General features: G+C 46.1%; 1 long non-coding RNA gene across 1 annotated transcript; it reads right to left on the reverse strand.

Moving 5' to 3' along the window:
* Positions 1 to 957: 957 nt before the first annotated feature.
* LOC108816188 (uncharacterized) lies at positions 958 to 2,824 on the reverse strand. Its single transcript, XR_008936659.1, has 4 exons — positions 2,590 to 2,824; positions 2,268 to 2,455; positions 1,900 to 1,958; positions 958 to 1,178 (listed from the first exon to the last, which is right to left on the reverse strand). It is a non-coding gene; the product is annotated as an uncharacterized LOC108816188 (long non-coding RNA).
* Positions 2,825 to 20,868: the final 18,044 nt, after the last annotated feature.

The following is a 20,868-nucleotide window of genomic DNA, read 5'->3' on the forward strand; positions in this document are numbered from 1 at the left end:
CCAATCATGTTGTAGCTTTAGTTTTAGTAGTTAAAGTCTACATCAAGTTTTTATATTTTTTTAACAATCATGCTTTAGCTTTATTTTTAAAGCTACATTAAAAAAATTAAAGCAATTTTTTTTCTTATGTGTTTTAAGTATAAAACCTAAAGCTCTTTTTTATAGACTGTAGAATCTATAAAATAAGAAAAACTATCTATAATATAAAATAAATTAGATAATCATAACTAAACCATCTTTAAATGTTTAATTTAATTTTCAATGTTTTTAAATTGATTAAAATATTTTAAATAACATCGTTATTATTTACATATCACATTTTAAATAATAGTAAATTTTGATAATTTATAAAAAAAAATATAAATTCTTTAACTGATAAAAAATAATTATTTTATATATACATTACATATTACACATCTTTTATTTTAAAATGTCTACAGTCTATAACTTACAGCTACAACAAATTTGACTACAACAAAAGTCTCTGCAAAAAAAATCTACAGTAACAACTATACAACTACAACCAATTTATCTACAGATAAATTTGTACAGCTAAATTTTTAAAACCACAGCCGAACCAATCATCACCATAGTTTAGTCACTTAAACATATAAGCGCTGGTGGAGTGTGTTACTGAATAAATGGTTGGATTAAAGGGTAAATATTTCAAAATATTCTTATATTAGTAGTGCAAAGAACTAAACAAACATACGCAATAGTTTGAAAATGGCAAAACACCAAAGCATTATTTGATTTAAAAAACGCAGCAACATGATAAAATAAGACTTCCATATTCATCTATTCCGTACGGACCTTCTTAACAGCAGGCTCAATTGTCTTGAGCTTTGGTGACGCGACCGCGTCTGGCGAATAATAATAAAATAATTCGAGATAAAATAACGATAAATAAATAATAGTAGCGCAGCGGGAATAATAATAATAATAATACGGATAATAAAATCCACGTCATACCATAAAGTCATATCCGAAAATAAACATCCGAAATATAAATAACAACATAAGCGTGAAGGTCTGAAAATAGGAAGTAGCGGAAACGATATAAGTCCGAAGGCCTAAAGGCCCAATAACGATAAAAGATAAAACGATAAAACGATAAAGCCCACGAGCCCAAATAGTAGCACTAGTCCGATATGATCACTCCTGCTCATCGGTCTCACCTGAAAGGGGAAAGAAAGAGGGGTGAGCAACAAGGGAGTCGCTCAGTGAGGTATGGGATGCTAAACCGCAAACCACTGACTCAGTACATAGCACTACGACTATGTAAGCCTAGCTCTAGCATGAAACAAACACGGTGTCTACACCACAAATAACAATCAACAAGCGACTAGAGAACTATCCAACTACAACCCATGCGCTTATAGTACACAGCTACTCTCTGCACCACGCATCTCCTCATAAGGATATAGATAACCGCTGCGTCGCTAGTACAGTATGTCTCTGTACCCCCGCACAACCACCCACTGCGTCGATAGTACAAACGTCTCTGTACTCCCGCACAAATCCCGCTGCGTCGCTAGCTCAGACGTCTCTGGGCCCCCGCACAAACACCCGCTGCGTCGATAGTACAAACGTCTCTGTACCCCCGCACAAACACCCGCTGCGTCGATAGCTCAGACATCTCTGAACCCCCGCACAATCACATAGTCCCTACTATATAACTATATATATACATATATATATAACCGTGCTCAGCAACATTCAATTCACAAAACCGTTGAATCCTCTATTAACCTAGTTCCGGTTTAACAATCAATAGTAATAATAATCAAACAAGACTCGCAAACAGACTCGATTCACAGATACGGATCATGTTTCGAAACTAAACTTTTCATAATGGTAGTACTAAACTAGTTCGGGATTTAACGGAGAAGCCCTCACCTTAGCAAATGAAGAGAAGTGATATCTATGAACTCCAACTGATCAAATAGACTCCAAATCTGAAACCAGGGTGAAATTCCGAGTCAGAACGCCCTTCGAACGGGTGAAAACGGGTGTCTAAGGAAAAGTCAACCCGCTGGTCAAAGGTCAACCCGGTCAAACCTTGACCAGAAATCAATTTGACATAACCGACCGGTTTACTCTAACCGACCCTATCCGAATTAAAATTAATTTAAACCGGGTCAAACCAGTCAACCGACCGGTTAACCGAGTCAACCGAGTTGACTCGCTGAGTTGACTCGGCCGAGTTGACCGAGTCACCGGCGAGTCACCGGCGACGATCACCGGCGGCGACGGCGGAGGCTTACCGGCGGCGATGGCAGTCCGGCGGCGGAGAAGCGGCGGACCGGCGGCGGAGAAGTGGCGGACCGGCGGCGGATCAGCGGTGGTCCGGCGGCGGAGAACGGTGGTCCGGTAGTGGCAGAGGCGATTTCCGGCAAAACTTTGGAGGGCTCGTACGGCTTCGTCCGAGCTCCGATTGCGACGATTCTGGTGGCTATGGATTCGTCTCGACGAGAGGAACACGATGGTGGGTTTGCATGCACGAGATTCGCAACGGTTAGAAAGTTATGGACGATTTACTAAACGCACGAAACTAAACTCAAATGCATGGCGGTTTCCGGCGCTTACCGACTACAACGAACGGTGGTGATGAGCTTGACGTGGTCTTGGCGTGCGGTGGCTCCGGCGATGACTCCTGGTGGCTCAATTGCAAGATTTCTCATTCCTTCTCTTGAACTCTCTCTCTCTTTTCTAACTTTCTTATTTCTTTTTCTTGTTTCTGAGAAAACAAAGCTGGATGGGGTATTTATAGGCAAACACTTGGGTCTTTGGTATTGCTTGGACCTTAGCCGGCTAACAAAATTCCTGACCAAAAATTCGGGTCGTTACATTTGGATTCTGGGATATGAAGCCATCCAATTCAGGGAGGTTCCCCAGTGCAGAGTCTGTAGCTCTTGGTGTCTCCTTCGCATTGCTGTTGCCTAGCTTTGCAGAAACTGAAACATGGCATAGTAAGAGTTAAGTTCACTGTCCAGGCTGGTGTAGAGTATGGTCATTGTTTGTAACTGTCACCAAAAAGAATAGAAAATTATGAGAAGTGATAAGTACATTGTGAAAATGCATAGTTTGCAAATATTATCTCAGCCAAACAAAACCCAGTATGATTTTTAGATGTAGGATCAAGTAGTATGAAAGAAATACTACACAAGATATAGATGTGGGATCTACCGGGATTCCTATTGTTAGGGATGGATTGTCACCACCCACAAGGTCCAGCGAACAGGAGGCCCATTACTATCACTCAAAGGATGATCGGCTCGAAGCCGGCTCCCGACGAGTCGCGACTCGGCTCGTGACCACTTTGGATAGAGGACGAGCAGCCGAAGACAGCGACCAAGCGACCCGGGCCGAACAGTTGTCCCGACTGGGCCTGCAAGACAAAAGGCCCATAACAAAGAGGACGAATTAGGTCAAAGCTAACCGACCTAAGAGGCTATATAAGGAGTTGAGGACAGGAAGGAAGGGGATGACCACTTAGACACACAGACTTGCGGCTAGATTAGGGTTTCCATTACTCTCTTTGTATCTCGTCGCTTTCTCTTGTACTTCCGGCTAGGAGCTTTCCGTGCATCGACTAGCCGGCTTCCTTACTCTTGTACCCTCGTTATTCCGACTCTAATAAAACATCTATGTTCATCCCACTTTTGAGTTCTTTTACTTTCTGTTGACCAAACTCACCTCAAACAATTGGCGCCCACCGTGGGACCGATCAGAGTAACGTTTCCTAGACCGATATGACGATTGGTGACTCAAACCCCAGCACTTCCAGCGAAGCGCCCGAGCTTACGCCTCCGCCTCCTCCTCCTTTTCTCTCGTCGGACTTCATGAGCTCCGTGATGGCTCGTCTCGCGCATCAAGAAGAAGTCCAGAAGACGACGAACGAGCAGCTCGCAGCCCTTGTAGCTGCTCTCACCGCTCCTGCTGGGCCGACAAGCCGTTCCCAGCCTGTCTGCCGCCATCTTTTCCCTCCAACGCCGGCGGAAGACCATGCCGTCGACGAATCTGACCCTAACGGACCTCCTGCCGTCTACCCTACTCCGGCGACAGCAGACCCAACGACGATTCGCGAGATCGCCGAGTTCAAACTCAGCCTTCAACAGATGAGCTCGCAGATCCATCAAGCGATGAGCGCAGCCCCTCAGATTGACAGCGTCATCGCCTCCACTTCGCGCTCGCCCTTCGCTAGCGAGTTAACCAAAGTCCAGCTCCGCAAAATAGAGAAGCTCCGTCTCCCCGAGTACAAACCCGGTGGCGACACAGTCGAGCATCTAACAGCCTTCAATATAGCGATGGCAAGAGCTCGCCTTTCCGACGAAGAGAAGGACGCAGAATACTGTCAGCTCTTCGTCGAAATGCTTAACGAGCAAGCGCTGACCTGGTTCTCACAACTCAGCGAGAACTCGATACGAAGCTTCCGAGACCTCTCGGCTGTGTTTCTCAAGACTTACATCATGTTCACCAAGCGAGCAGCGACCGCTTCCAGCCTATGGAACATGGCGCAAACAAAGGACCAAAGCCTTAAAGACTACATGGAAAAGTTCAAGACGATCGTTTCCCAAGTCGATGTTCCTGATCACATCGCTATCGACGCCTTGATGAACACTCTCCTCGTCAACTCGAAGTTTCGCAAGGACTTGTATTCCAACCCTACAACTTCGCTTCCTGACGCTATCGCCAGATCTCATAATTTCATCCGAATGGAAGAAGACACCAAGGCGATAATCCGAAAGCAGAACGCAGCTAAGCCTGCAGCAGCCAAGAGTGCGGGTGCTCGGACAGAGCCGCGCCAGCACGCACCAAGTGATACCAGCAGCAAAAAGGGCGGTCTCCTCTACGTCGTAGACGAGAACAACGCTCCCGTTTCGACCATGGTCATGCACGACAAAAAATGGAATGTCTATCAGAGAAAAACCGACTCTCCCGATGCGTCTCCCAGTACCCCGAGTGCTGGAACCGTGGCTAAGGTTAATTCGGCGACGGGACCGACCAGAACGCCCATCGATCTCACGAAGCATTGTAAGTATCACGACGTAAAGGGGCACGATACGACTGAGTGCAAATCTCTCTACGCCCAGTTCCTCTTCTCGATCGAAAGCGGAGATTACAAGATCCAGCCGCCGAAACCCAAACCAAAGGGGGAGAACAGCTGGAGCAGGAACAAAGACAAGAAAGCTCAGCAAAAATCGCAGGGCAAAAACCGTAGAAGTGACAAACAGCCAAAGGACGCAGAAAAAGCTGCCCGAGAGACCGACGATGACGACGACTCGGCAGATGACGATCAGCCGGCCAATCGCCAGCGCATCGAAGTGATCCGCGCCCAACCGCAAGGAGAGAACGAACCGGGATCCTCATCCGACGAGGACGACGACATGAAAACTTTCCAAAGCACCACGGACCTTCGGACCCTCCTCGATCAAAAGCTCCAATCTACTACCGAGGAAATGCCAGTCTCCACCGATCTCCGCCTACGGATCGACTCGAACCGAGTCGCGAAAGCTTCAGCGCAAGAATTCTCTCACCAGCAGTCCGCTGAAAAGCCGAACTGTGATTTGCGAGACAAACTCAACGCGAAGATCGGTGATCTGCGAACAATCCTCAACCGCAAGAAAAGGGATACCGCCGAGGCGAGTAACGACCTTCGCGACGTGTCCGCGCAAAGCGTGCACAAACTCGTCTTCGGATAAACGTCATTATGGGCAGATCACCTCCTTGCGGCGACTCGGTTCGGGCAGTCAAAGACTATCGCAGGTAAGCCACCACTTCCCAACGATGGCCCCAGAAGCAAGTAGACGATCAGCCGATTACCTTTTCGTCTGATGACACACTCGGCGTGCACCTCCCTCACAACGATCCTTTGCTCGTCGTGCTTGGCATCGACAAGTACGACGTCACAAAAGTGCTCATCGACACCGGTAGTTCGGTCGATATCATCTTTCGCGAAACCCTCGTGAAAATGGGAATCGATCTCAACGACGTCAAGTCTTCTACTCGGACCTTGACAGGATTCAACGGGTCGTCAGAGGTAATCGCCGGCACGATCCGCCTTTCGGTTCACGCATGCGGAGTCACGCGAACGGTCAAGTTTTCTGTGGTCGGCTCCAAAGCTCCTTACCACGTTATACTTGGCACCCCATGGTTACATTCAATGCGAGCAATCACATCAACGTACCATCAGTGTGTTGTTAAGTTCCCAGGATCCGACGGATCGATCAAAACTCTGAAAGGGGATCAGCAGGCTGCACAGGATCTCCTGATCGCCACGGTTAAAATTCAGCGCTCCCAGTAACTCGTCAACTCAATCTCTTCCCCCGCGAGCAAAATTTGTCCGCAAAAGGAAGAGGTTCTGGAAGTACCAGTTGACGACTCGGACCCGAGCAAATCAGTCCGAGTAGGCGCATTTCTACCTGACGAAATGCAACAGAAGATCATCGAGTCGTCAAACCCGGCGTCTACCGACTCGAGACTTCCCGCGGAGAGGCAGTCCCACGAGCTTGGAACTCGATGCACCTTCGTCGCTTCTACCAGTAGAAACACCTCTCCCATCTCTTCGAGTGAATGACCAACAGGTCAATGTTCACCCAAAAAAAAAAAAAAAAAAAAAAAAAAAAAAACCCGAGTAGATGCACCTAACAGTCACTTCTACTCGTCCGAGTGAATGCGCTACCACAGCCACTTTCACTCGGTCAAACGAACTACGAAAGGCTTGATCCTCATCCGAGGTATGTAGGCATCCCTTCACAGGGTCCAGCCCCAACCAAAAATCCGAGTAGATGCACCTAACAGTCACTTCTACTCGTCCGAGTGAATGCGCTACCACAGCCACTTTCACTCGGTCAAACGAACTACGAAAGGCTTGATCCTCATCCGAGGTACGTAGGCATCCCTTCACAGGGTCCAGCCCCAACCAAAACAAAGTCCAAACTTTTTTTACACAGGAATGACGAACAGTCACTTTTCTCCGATCAAACGATGCCAGCCCCTTTTTCAAGCGGAGCACGAGCACTCGCCCAAGTTAGTCGGCTGAGTCTTGATCAGACATCAGTCGAAGGGAATAACAGCCTCGCGTCACCTATGCGTCACGCATTGACCGGCTACCCGACGGAAATTTTAGACCAAGTCTAACCGAAGAATGACGGTTTGGCCGACCAATGGTTTCCTCGGTTACTGCGATGCGTCTCGAAACCTTTTCCTCAGTAGTTCAATAGAACGATTAAAGTTTTCTTTGTATTCACTTAAACGACTGCTTGTAAAAGTTTCGTTGAATAAGCAAAATATAAACGATCAACGACCTTTAATCTCCTGTTCTATCTGAAAAGGGGGGGGACTCGCTGGCAAACGCGAGCAGCCACCCGAATGAATCCGTTTCTCGGTTAAAGACGAAGGAACGAAAAATGATTTATATATTTATAAGTTAAAGACTTACTGAAATATATAAAGAAACGTTCAAGTCTAAAATAAAAAGCAAAGGCAATAATTCATACAACAAAAGGCCTTAGCCGAGAAAAGAGATAGTGTCAAACAGACAAGGCCGAAAGGCCGAAAACGGATACAACAAACATAAATAATCATCCCGACACAGAGGGATTCTTCTTCGAGGAGCCCGAGTCCGACGCACCGACAGACGGCTTCGAAGGAGGATCTGCGTTCAAGACTTGACCTTTGTTGGGAGATGAGGCCGGAATCGCTTCTTCGGGGAAAGACTCGGAGCGTTCTCCGCTCGCATTCAGGTCAGAAAGCTCGAAAGACGACGAATCGGTAACAAAGACCACTTTCGCCGGCGTACCGGAAGCAGGCAGCTCGGGATTCGGATCGGTCGTCTTCTCGGGGTTTGCAGGCGGATCTTTTGAAGCAGAGCGAACGGGAGACTGGACGGTTTCAAGAAGACTCTTTGATGGTCCCTCGGATCGATCCCCTTGCTCCCTGAGAGGAGTGCGAAGAGCCTTGGCGGCTTCAGAATCGAGCAAATCTATGTTCGATCCGTACTTGTCGACTCTATCCAAAATATCTTGGATGACGAACCGCGACTCGAGCACAAGAGGAGACAGAGAGAGGTCCTTCTCTGGAAGCTCGCCTACGTCCAAACGCCTCATCTCAGCGTCGTAATGCTTCTCTAGCCCGGCGTAGGTATCGATTTCCTCCTGAGGGATGTTCTTACCTGTTGCCTTCATCCCTTCGAGACAACGCCTCATCCCTCGAGCCTGACCGAGCATGCACCGCGCGTCTTCAAATTTATCGCGACGAGTCTCCCGATCCTGGACCCTCTTGAAACGAACGGCGCACTTCCCATGCATCGCCGCCATTACCCGGATTCGCTCATGAGTAACCTCGTAACGGCGCGCATCCCTTAGACGGTCCATCTCCTTGGAGTGCGCCGAGTCGGCAGCAGCCATCTTCTTCTCAAGGGTCTCCTTTTCGCCTGCTAGTTTGGCCTTCTCCCCCTCCAGTTTCTTGACCAGTTCCCGAGCTCTCTTCAGCTCTTTGTTCATGGCAGCCTCTTTCTGGAAGAGTTCGTCCCTGATGGCCTCCTCCCGAATAACTGCCTCATCCTTTTTGCGCAGCATGTCTTCCAAAGCACGGGTCGCTTCCTTGCCGTTGCGCCTCTGCCTATCGATCGTGGCGTAGGCTTCCTTCAGCGCCTTGTCGTACTTACCGACGACTACGTTCCAGTCTCCTTGGCTCTACAACACGACATCCAAAGAGTTAAAAAAGAAAAAGGTACTCAGAAGGAGACGAGGAACGTGCACGGCAAGAGATTCGCCCTTACCCTGACCGAAGAGCCGGCAGCAACGGTGTAGTCGTCCTGGAAGACAAGGTCCTTCACGAGCGGAAGATGATCGGAACTCCCTCGAACCTGTCGGACGAAGCGAGCGCATTCCTTGTTGCTGCAAACTAGGGGGTATCGCGCTTGTAGATGAAATCAACTTTATCCGGGCAGAATCCCTGGACTTTCTTCGGCGCATCCTTTTTCTCCTGCGGAGCTCTCAGGGGAGGCTTGTTCGCTTCCCCCGCATCTTCGCGCGCTGCTGTCTCTTCAGCAGGAGTAACAGCAGTCGGAACATCTGAAGTTCCTTGCTCAGCATCTGTCGCCGCCTCCTGCTCCGAGGACCCGCCGGCGTCCTTCTTCTTGCTCTTCTTCGACTTCTTCTTTTTCTTTGCCTTCGAAGAAGCCTCTTGGGCGTCTTCTGCTCGATCGCCACCAAGGGAAAGATCCGGGACACCGCCATCGTGGGAACCGCCACTCGGCTCCAAGGCTCGGAGTTCTCCTTCCTCCACAGAGGAAGCTCGAGCCTCGACGGGATCCTTTCGCGCCCGTTTCTTCTCCGGCTCGGTATCTCCGCCTGCAGAAGTCTCCTCAGGCTGCTTCTCCTCGGAAGCTGCGAGCTCCTGTCTCTTCTTCTTGCTGCTCTTCTTCCCCGCGAGCCGAGTCTCGACATCTAACTCGGCCACGTTTGGGTCCCCCAGATCGGGAGAATCCGCGTTTGCAGCTTGATCCGGCTCCACGAACCCTAGCTGCTTCCCGACGATCAAGCTCAAATCCGGCAACTCCCTCATGGCTTTTGCTCGGTTTATCTCCCTTTGTTCGTCCTTGTTGAACAAGTTAATCCTCTTCGACCTCTTAGTGATGATAGGAATCGTGTCCGAACGCCAAACCTCTGCAAGACAAATTGGAAACGAGTTAAGATCTTCTAAAAGGGACCGAGTAAAAGAGAAAGGTCCGAAAGACTTACGTTGTCTAATCCGACCAGCCGACTCACGGATCCTACTGAAGGAAAAGTTGTCCCAATGATCTTGTTTCCGAGACGCAACCACCCGAGCACTCTCCAAAAACTCTTCCTCGTACTGCTCGGAATTCGAATGAGGAACTGCAAAGACACAAAGGAACAAGGTTCAGACGCGCAAAACAATAAAAGACCAATCGATATTCTATACCAATCTCATTGTTCCATAAGACACGGTAGCCAGTCTTCAACGGCTCCTCGAATGCCGCCCGATCGGACTTGACATAAAAATACGATCGCTGCCAGTTGTTCGTCTTGGTGGGGTAACCCGTCACCACGTTGTAATTAGGACGTATTTTCAGCGAGATCAGGCCTTGCTGTATCTTCAGTGAGACCAACTCCTCGAATGCTCGAACGTTGAGAGCAACGCCGGCCTCCGCCCCGATAACCACCAGCAACGACCGCTAGTCGCCTAGCTCCGTTCAGGAACTGACTAAGTTGGGCTCCTCGGCGCATCGTATAGGCGGTAACGAGCCGAGGAATCGGGAACCACAGCTTCGTGTCACCTTCGAAATACGACTCGTACACGCACTGGTATCCCTTCGGAGGAGACCAAGGCCTCTGGTCCTCCCTGGGGATAATGAATGTGAGACCGAATGCCTTACGCTTCCACAGAAGCCTCGATACCGACTTAAAGGTGGACCAGGTTGGCTCGACGTTTGGCCAATCCTGCCCTTCCACTACCGAGGGACGAATTCGTTCTGGGTCGAGTCTGCGCTGATCCTCGAAGATTACGTCCGGATAATAACAGCTGGGGACCATCGACTCGGTAATCGGGTCATGGCCATCGTCATCTCCATGAGATGCGACCATCGCCTCCGAGACGAGCACTCGCTCATTCCTACTCATGTTCTCCGTATCCATCATCGCCTCGCGATGAGCTGCTTCCGCGCTACCGTCGGAGCCGCGGACTGTCTCTAGATCGCTGTCGGACCCAACCGTATCCACAGTCATCTTCCCTTTCTGTTCTCGAGAGAGTCGTTTGCTCGTCGACATACCGAGTAAGGGACCTTAACTAGAGAGCAAAAGTTAGAGAGAGAAATGATAGAGAGAGAAAGTACCTGATAACTGAGAGAAGAATGAGAGATCTCGAGAGAGGTCTCTTATTTATAAAGAGAGGGGAGGCGCTTCCCACGAGGTGCCATCATTAGCTCTAAGCGGGCCTAATTGGGCCTGTCGGCGGGCTCGCGCGTCGCCCTCAAACGCGACCCTTCGGATCCTAGACGAAAACCCTAGCGACGTTTCGGCTTCCTGATCGAAAACCGATGGCGGCTCAATGTCATATCACGAACAAAACACAATCAATTTGTCGGTTTACCAGAACTCGCCTGGGATACCAAGTAGATGACGGATCGGTTGTTCGACCGAAAAGACCGGGAAAATCTCTCCGTCAATGGCTTCTCGACGGAATCAGGGAATCAAAAGATTGAACCTCCTATTCTTCGAGCCCTAACTAACTAATTCGCTGCGATCGATTGCTCGACTCGACAACGAACTAGGGGGGGACTTACTGTTGGGGATGGATTGTCACCACCCACAAGGCCCAGCGAACAGGAGGCCCATTACTATCACTCAAAGGATGATCGGCTCGAAGCCGGCTCCCGACGAGTCGCGACTCGGCTCGTGACCACTTTGGATAGAGGACGAGCAGCCGAAGACAGCGACCAAGCGGCCCGGGCCGAACAGTTGTCCCGACTGGGCCTGCAAGACAAAAGGCCCATAACAAAGAGGACGAATTAGGTCAAAGCTAACCGACCTAAGAGGCTATATAAGGAGTTGAGGACAGGAAGGAAGGGGATGACCACTTAGACACACAGACTTGCGGCTAGATTAGGGTTTCCATTACTCTCTTTGTATCTCGCCGCTTTCTCTTGTACTTCCGGCTAGGAGCTTTCCGAGCATCGACTAGCCGGCTTCCTTACTCTTGTACCCTCGTTATTCCGACTCTAATAAAACGTCTCTGTTCATCCCACTCTTGAGTTCTTTTACTTTCTGTTGACCAAACTCACCTCAAACACCTATCTAGGAGAAAATGTGTTGGACGTCGGAGGATTCAGTGACTGTAAGTCCTCCTTCGCCAACTTCAGTCTCAACTTTGCTCACTTCTTTTCCTTTGACTAAAAAAGCATTCGTCTCTTCCCTAAATTCTATTTTTCTGGTTGTAGTGAGAACCAACCTGTTATAGGAGAACTTAGGGAATTGTAAACATTAATCTTGGGTTTATAGACAGTAAGACAAACCTGAAGGCAATACCTTCTCAAAGTCTGTCTGAGTTGTTTTTCAAGCTCTCTAGCCTCCTCAGAGATCTAACCAAACGAAGCATCCATTCCGAAAACGATTTATCCTTAGTCTTCATAAATATGTATGTTTTATTGAACTTAGATCATTTCATAATCCAATCAGTTACTCCTGCCTACTCAAACAATATAACAGCTCGGGGTTTAAACTTGTAAATATTTAGCAGTAAATATGGCCAAAAACGTACACTCCATAGACATGCTTCTTGAATAGTTGATCCAGAAGCCACAACTTCCTGTTATGCCCCGAAGAGTGTATGTGAGGAAGAACAAGAGAGGAAATGAGGGACTTGGCGTGGAGAAGTAAATACAAAGATAGAAGGAAGTAATGAAAGACTCTGTGGCAGAGAGAGGGTTTCATTAATATGGGAAATAGAATAATAAATACAGAGTTTGTTCTGTGGAGACGGTTATCGAAATTGTATCTTGTAAACTGATTTGAGAGAGCTGGTACTCATCAATGGCGATCTGGAGATCTTGAGCTCTGATTAACTGGAGTTAATCAGTAGCGATTTGTATTTGCTTTTCTCTCTTTCGGTGATCGTTGTGAATAAAGTACTTTGGATTTCCCTTTTATAACTTTGTTCATAACAAATTGGTGCGTTGTGACTTCGGATCGAGATACGCGATGGGGTCGTTGGAAGACGATGATCAGATCGCAAGTGAAGTACGAGGCCAGGTGCAAGATCTTACTCAGGATGTGGAGTTCATCAAGCTTGGGTGTGCAAAGCTTGCGGAAGAGTTTCACAGCTCTCAATCGCGATTTGAGGCGATCGAGAAGAAGTTGGAGTCGGTCGATTTCAACGTGAAGGAGATGACTCGGCTTGTAACACGGATGGAAGGATTTATTCCATGGAGAAGGCGCAAGGGAAGGAGATCGCTGGTTCTTCCAATCCACCGTTACAGGTACCTTCGACGATTCCGGAAGTAGTGAGAAACGATCGATCGTTAGGTTATCGGAGTGTGATGGAAGCTCGTGATGGTTTGCTTAAGAAGATTGAACTGCCTGTTTGTGATGGATCGCGTCCTTTTAATTGGATTGCGCGAGTGGAACGATATTTCAGGTTAGGCAACTATCATGGTGAAGATCGTCTACAGCTGGTTTCAATGAGTTTAGATGGTCCGGCTTTGAATTGGTATAATGGAGAGATGGAGACGGATCCATTTGTTGATTGGCGCCAGTTTAAGAAGCGTTTGGTTGATCGCTTTTGTGGTAATGTAGAGGAGGAACCAGGGAAGCGATTGTTTGGTATCAAGCAAACGGGATCGGTACAAGACTACATTAGTGAGTTTGAAGAACTCGCAGGGATTGTACCCAACGTGACTGAGAAGAGCTTGATTGACATATTTTACAATGGTCTCAAACCTGCAATGCAAGAAGTGATTAAGATCAAAGAGCCACAAGGGTTGAGGCAGCACAAGGAGGCAGTAACAAAGATGGAGTCGAGTGCTTTGTGTCAGGTGTTGAGTGGAGTGGTAACCTCAGGAACACGCAAACCTTATGTTACTTGGCGTTCTACTACTACGACGGTTAAAGCTAAAGGCGAAGTGTCGAAGCCTGCAGCTGTAGCTGATAAGAAAGAGACAATTGGAGACAGACCTCAGTATATGTACACGCGAGAGCAGTTGAAGGAACGCAAACATCTGGGTCTTTGCTTCAAGTGTCCTGCAAAATATTCACCTGATCATGACTGTCCTAATAAGACACTGCAGATTATGACGGTGGTAGAGGGTCTATCCTTGGAAGTTTTGGATGCTGAGTTAGTAGAGTGGGGAAAAGAAGGAGTGGAAGATTTCACACAACAGTTGATGACGTTATCGTTAAATGCGTTTTTGGGGAAGGATTCACCAACTACGACGAAGATGCTAGCGTGTTTTGGCAAGGAGCAAGTGGTAGTAATGTTGGATAGTGGATCCACGCATAATTTTGTGTCTCCATACATTGTCAACAAAACGCATATGAAGCTGATGGAGATGAGTGGGTTGCAAATCATATTGGGAACAGGAGTTTCAGTGGATGGTTTGGGAGTCTGTTCGGGAGTGGAGTTTTCCATTCAGGGATTGTCATTTGTGAATGACTTTATTGCCTTGGAGTTAGGAGGAGCTGATATTATTCTGGGTGTACAATGGCTTCGCACGTTGGGCAAATGTTTGGTGGATTGGGATCTTCATGAATTTGCTTTCAACTATAATGGCAAGCCTGTGTTACTCAAAGGTGATCCATCTTTACACGGCAAGCCATCTACTTTAAAGACAATGCAGAAGAAGGCAGTGGTGTATAATAAAGGCGCCGTGCTGGAGTTTAATAATCACTTGCTTTCCAAGACCGTCATTCCTGCAGAAGTTGAGCGAGTATTACAGGAAATGCAACGTGTCTTTGCTATTCCAGAGGGGTTACCACCGGTGAGAGGTCGTGAGCATGCTATTCATCTATTACCGGGAGTGACTTCTATTTCTGTTCGGCCTTATCGATATCCTCATGCCAGTAAAGAGATTATGGAAGTGATGGTAGCTGACATGTTGAAGCAGGGGATTATTAGGCCAAGTAAGAGCCCGTTTTCAAGTCTGGTGTTGTTGGTGCGCAAAAAGGATAACTCAATGCGATTTTGCGTCGATTACAGAGCTCTGACTCGAGCAACAGTGCCGGATAAATATCCCATTCCGGTCATCGATCAATTGCTGGATGAGCTGAATGGTGCAGCAGTATTTTCTAAGCTGGATCTCCGATCTGGCTATCATCAAATTCGGATGTTAGAGAGGGATGTAGAGAAGACTGCATTTCGCACACATGAAGGACACTATGAATTTTTAGTCATGCCTTTTGGCTTGACTAATGCTCCAGCGACATTTCAGGCCTTGATGAATGAAGTATTCAAGCCATTTCTTCGTAAATTCGTTTTGGTGTTCTTTGACGACGTGTTGATATATAGCAAGTCTCTTGAGGAACATATAATTCACTTGCAAATGGTCTTGAAGCTGTTTGATGAGTTCAAGCTATTTGCCAACATGAAGAAATGTTTGTTTGGTCAGTCTCAAGTAGAGTACCTGGGTCACATCATTACAGCCGATGGAGTGGCAACGGACCCGGCGAAGACAGAGGCGATGCGAGTCTGGCCAACTACGAAAACAGTGAAGCACCTAAGGGGATTCTTGGGCCTCACGGGTTACTATAGGCGCTTTGTACAAGCTTATGGTATTATTGCACGACCGTTGACAGAACTGTTGAAGAAGGAACAATTTTTGTGGACAGAGGTGGCTCAACAGACTTTTGATGAACTCAAGAAGGCTTTGTGCTCTGCGCCTGTGTTGGCACTCCCAGACTTCAATGAGGTTTTTGTAGTTGAGACAGATGCGTCTGGATTCGGGTTAGGAGCCGTTTTGATGCAAAAGAAGAGGCCCATAGCGTATTTCAATAATGCTTTGTCTGCACGGGAACAACTTAAACCGATCTACGAGCGTGAGTTGATGGCAGTAGTCATGGCAATCCAAAAGTGGAAGCATTATCTGATTGGGAGGCATTTTCAAGTTCATACTGATCAGAAAAGTCTGAAATTTTTATTGGAGCAGAAGGAAGTGTCGATGGAATATCATAAGTGGCTGACGAGGTTGTTGGGGTACGATTTTGAAATCGTTTACAAACCTGGAGTTGAAAACAAAGTGGCCGATGGATAATCACGCATGCTGGCTCCTGAAGTTGAAGCGGGTAGTTCTCAGTTACTAGCGTTGACGGTACCTCAGGCTATTCAACTTCAAGAATTGTTTGCTGAAATTGAAGCGGATGCGTATCTGAACTCAGTAAACAGAAGTTACTGAGTAATGTGGAGGTTAAACAAGGCTTCAGTGTGGCTAATGATAAGGTGTTTTACAAAGGTCGCTTGATGATTCCAGCAAACTCTGCGTTTATACTGGTGTTACTCAAGGAGTATCATGACACTAAGCTTCGGGGGCCATTCTGGAGTTCTGCGTACGTTGAAAAGGATTCAGCAGCAATTTCACTGGAGGAAAATGAAGCTCAGGGTTCAGGCTCATGTGGCGGCGTGTGTTGTGTGCCAAACTCATAAGTACTCGACTTTATCTCCAGCTAGATTGTTGCAACCTCTCCCGGTTCGGTCTCAAATTTGGCAGGATATCAGTATGGATTTCGTTGAAGGGTTACCGATGTCAGGAGGTGTTAACGTCATATTTGTTGTGGTGGATCGGTTAAGCAAGTTTAGTCATTTCATTGGGCTTCGCCATCCGTTCACGGCTTCAGATGTGGCAGCAAAGTTTGTTCAGGAGGTGGTTCGACTTCATGGCTATCCTGAGTCTATTGTGTCTGATCGGGACAGGATCTTTCTCAGTTCATTTTGGAAGGAAAGCTTTAAGCTGTCTGGTACAACGTTGAAGTTCAGCTCAGCTTTTCATCCTCAAACCGATGGTCAGACGGAAGTTCTTAACCGCTGCTTGGAGACGTTTCTAAGGTGCTTTGCGTCAGTTCATCCGAAGAAGTGGTTTAAGTATCTGATGTGGGCAGAATATTGGTATAATACATCCTTCCATACCGCTTTGAATACGACACCTTTTAAAGTGGTTTATGGTCGTGATCCTCCGACTTTGTTACGCTTTGAGGATGGATCTACTAGGAACTTTGAATTGGAGCAGTAGATGAGAAAAAGAGATGAGATGCTTGTGGAAATTAAAGAGTCGTTGGCAAGGGCTCAGATGAGGATGACGAAGGCTGCTAACAAGCATCGGCGAGATGTAGAATTTAAAGTGGGCATGCGCGTGTTTTTGAAGTTAAGACCGTACCGTCAACACTCTGTGCGTCGTCGGTTCTGTCAGAAGTTGGCGGCTCGCTTTTATGGTCCATTTGAGGTGTTGGAACGGATTGGAAAGTCAGCGTATCGTCTGCAGTTACCGCCGTCGGCTAAGATACATATTAATGTGTTGCACGTATCTCAGTTGAAGGAAGTGATTGGTTCAGATGTGCAAGTCTCGGAGTTACCAAACATGTTAGCGGATGATGGTCGTTTGGTGTTGACACCGGCTAAGATTTTGGAGACAAGATATGATAATAAGGGAGCATTGGAGGTGTTGTTACAGTGGGAGGGCCTTCCTCTTCATGAGTGTTCGTGGTTGCTTGCAGATGACGTGGAGAGCCTGTATCCAGAATTTGAACTTGAGGACAAGCTTCGTCTTTTTGGGCCGGGTATTGTTATGCCCCGAAGAGTGTATGTGAGGAAGAACAAGAGAGGAAAGGAGGGACTTGGCGTGGAGAAGTAAATACAAAGATAGAAGGAAGTAATGAAAGACTCTGTGGCAGAGAGAGGGTTTCATTAATATGGGAAATAGAATAATAAATACAGAATTTGTTCTGTGGAGACGGTTATCGAAATTATATCTTGTAAACTGATTTGAGAGAGCTGGTACTCATCAATGGCGATCTGGAGATCGTGAGCTCTGATTAACTGGAGTTAATCAGTAGCGATTTGTATTTGCTTTTCTCTCTTTCGGTGATCGTTGTGAATAAAGTACTTTGGATTTCCCTTTTATAACTTTGTTCATAACACTTCCCCTAAAAACCAAAACAGTAATCAAATGATATCTAAGAATTTTTTTAAAAAAGACTAAAGAATACAAATCTTACCCAAACATCAGACTTGCCAAGTTAATTGAAATTATTACATGTGCAAAGGAGCAAATTTACCTTTTCAATTCTAGCAGGAGCTTTTGCAGATTTGGCATAAAATTTTCTCGTGAAGCAAGCTGAGTCTTTAGTTTCATCATTCAATGACTGCAGAATATGAAGAAAATATTCAACTTCTGCACTTCTTGTCAAAAAGCCAGTCACTAAAATGCTTTGTATATACCTCTTAACTATGTCTTTGTCTGGGAAGATATTTCTTCTATTTAGCCTCCAACTCAACACCGATCTCCTGCATACAAATTTAAAGCAAAGTTCTCAACTTTTCTGAAGCCCACAAACCAATATAGTGTTTTGAGAATCGAACCTACGCACAACGTAATCATTAGGATGCAAGAACTTCGTCGTGAGATTGGTACCCTGTGAAGCGACCTCCATCTTGATCATAGCAGCTCTAAGCCAATTTTTTCAATGTTTGTGGCCTCCCAGATATGCATCGCACCACACTGATTCTTCGATTGTCCAAATAACTCAGGAGCCTCTCAAAATAAATTAGACGGTAGCGTAAATGGGTTTCATGGGGACCTAGTGAGATATCTTTGAAGAACACTAGGATTTCATCATTGTTGGAGGAGACAGGGGACTTGCCGTTTGGTTTCATGGCCATGGCTTGAGCTTAGAGCGTTTGTAGGGTTTTGGTTTGTAGAAAGGAAAAGAAAACAGTATATAAAGAAGGAGAAAAAGAGGGAGGTGAAAGGGGTTCATTAAGAGTGTTTTGACTGAGGGGAGTAAAGTTGAGAATTGATTGTTTAGAAGTGGGTTGATTAACTCTGAGTTTCTGTGATCTTCAATCGGAGAAGACGAAGTGTTAGAGGTCACGATGATCGATTTATTGATCGTAGGTTTGGTTTTTTGAAAGGGCCAATAACAAATTAAATAAAGCCCGCATGGAGAAGGAAGTGGACTGCATCGAATTGGGCTTAAGCAGAATCACGAAGCCTAGACGGTTAAATCTATCTGACGTGTATAAAAATTTGCTTCTGATTGGTGGATTTTTTATGCCCACGTGGACAGCCTCATTGTTGATTATATTCTCCTTTTAATATAGGTTAGATTCTAAATTTTCAACAACTTGCAAACAATTATGATAACTGATTATATACTGAAGCTAAAGAAGCTTTTTTTTACTAGACCATTGACCATACTCTTAAAATCCCAAGGATTTACAAATGTTTGGTCATTAATTTTTAGAAGTTTAAGTAGTAACACTATTAAAGACAACATTTACTATAGAAATAGGACTCTGCTTCACGACTTGTCCATATGCTATTGTGGAACATATCTTGCACTTTCTTTGGCGGTAATGAATCCCAGACCCAGTGCTCGTTGTTTGATAAATAAATAAAAAATTATAAAGGCTTCAAAAGGTTACATGAAACTCCATGTGTGTATAGCAGAGAACGTATAAGACATTTGTTTCAGAACCGGGGTAGATTGAGCTCCACAGAACCTGCGGTGGGTGCAAAGTGAACAATAATTAGCAGAAATTCTGCGATGAGTTGTTGGATCCTTTTCTGGTCACCATAGACATCCATGGGAATGTTAAGTATCAGATGTAGATTTTTCTCTCCTACCACCAACATGGCTTGGCTTACCACTGCACTTATGACGCAACCTGTAAAGAACTATGTTGTTTCCAATTCAAATGATACGATGAGCAAAAACAAAGAAGTTTGTTTAGTAGTGTTAAGAATCAAGCTTTATAAGTGCAAGTGGGTGAGTGTGTGATAAGCTTGGAGAAGCTTATTGCTGAGCTGGCAGCTTGAGAGATACTCTACTAGACTGAGAGTCTTTGCGGTTGTAAAAGAAACCGAGTATAAATATCAGACTCGTCTTTCTCATGGAGGTAGCTTGTAGATTTGGATTGAGTCTTGCGACTTGAGGAGTGTATCGTCTGGGTGAGGCCAGCGGTTACTCAGATTCAAATCTAGAAGTGAAATTGCTATCGATTTGTAATTCTCAAGTGTTATACATTGAAGGATTGAGTTTACGATTCACTATCGGTGTACTTTCGATATCGAAACTCTATCAATTGGTGCGGTGAGCCGTTCGATCTCTGCGACGTTGACAGTGAGCTCGGATCGTGTGAATGCCACAGCGAAGGTGGTGCTTTAGCTGATTACGACGATCGTGAATTCTCCGACGGTGAGAGAATTGAAGAATCGCAGTGTGACGTCTAGATCAGAGTCAATGGCAACGGAGTGTGTAGCGATTCCAATCTTCACAGGCGATGACTTGCGATCATGGATTTTTGGGTTGGAGGAGTTCTTTGTGCGGGAGGATTTCACAGAGGACGATGACAAACTTAATTTTGCTCAGAGTTTCATGGATGGTGAAGCTGTATCTTGGTTTCAATGGCGACAATCATTGTGGTTGTTCGACAGTTGGGATTCACTGAAGAAATCCTTGTGGTTACGGTTTGGAAGCGATGAAGATCCGGAGATGATAAAGTACAATGCAGAAATTCAGAAAGGTTTGGAACAGTTGCGCAGCTTTCGTCCTGGAAGTGAAATGAAAGGCAAAGGAGTTTCCAAATCTTCCGATCATAATATTCAGGTAACAAATTCACATGGAATTGATAAACCGGAGACTAAATCGTTAGGCTATCGGAGTAATCATCTTTTGTCTGAGCTGCGTGGTGGTTTGTTAAAGTCAAGTGGTGTGAGCTTAGTTGACAGTGACACATATGAGTTGCCAAAGTTTGATGGTTTTATGCCATATGGCTGGATTTGTCGAGTGGAAAGATTTTCAGAGCTGGCCAGTTTAACGAAGAAGCTAAGCTTGTCTTGGTGTCTGAGAGCCTAGAAGGAGATGGACTAGATTGGTACAATGAAGAAAGGTCTAAAGATTCATTCTTGAGTTGGTCAAATTTTAAGAAGAGATTACTTGCTCACTTTGCTCCAGCCAAGAGTAGTTTCCCGTCAGATGTGATACCGCCAAAGGAAACAGTATCTACGAGTGCTAAGAAGACAGAACTTGGGTGTGTGAAAGCATCATCTCACAGCTCGACAGAGATTCTCAGAGCAGAAGTTGTTCATGAAAAGAATTGTGAAAAGGAAGCTATAGCAACCTTGGAGAAGACTGATTC

This window comes from Raphanus sativus, chromosome 7 (genome assembly GCF_000801105.2).
Source record: "Raphanus sativus cultivar WK10039 chromosome 7, ASM80110v3, whole genome shotgun sequence".
NCBI lineage: Eukaryota > Viridiplantae > Streptophyta > Magnoliopsida > Brassicales > Brassicaceae > Raphanus > Raphanus sativus.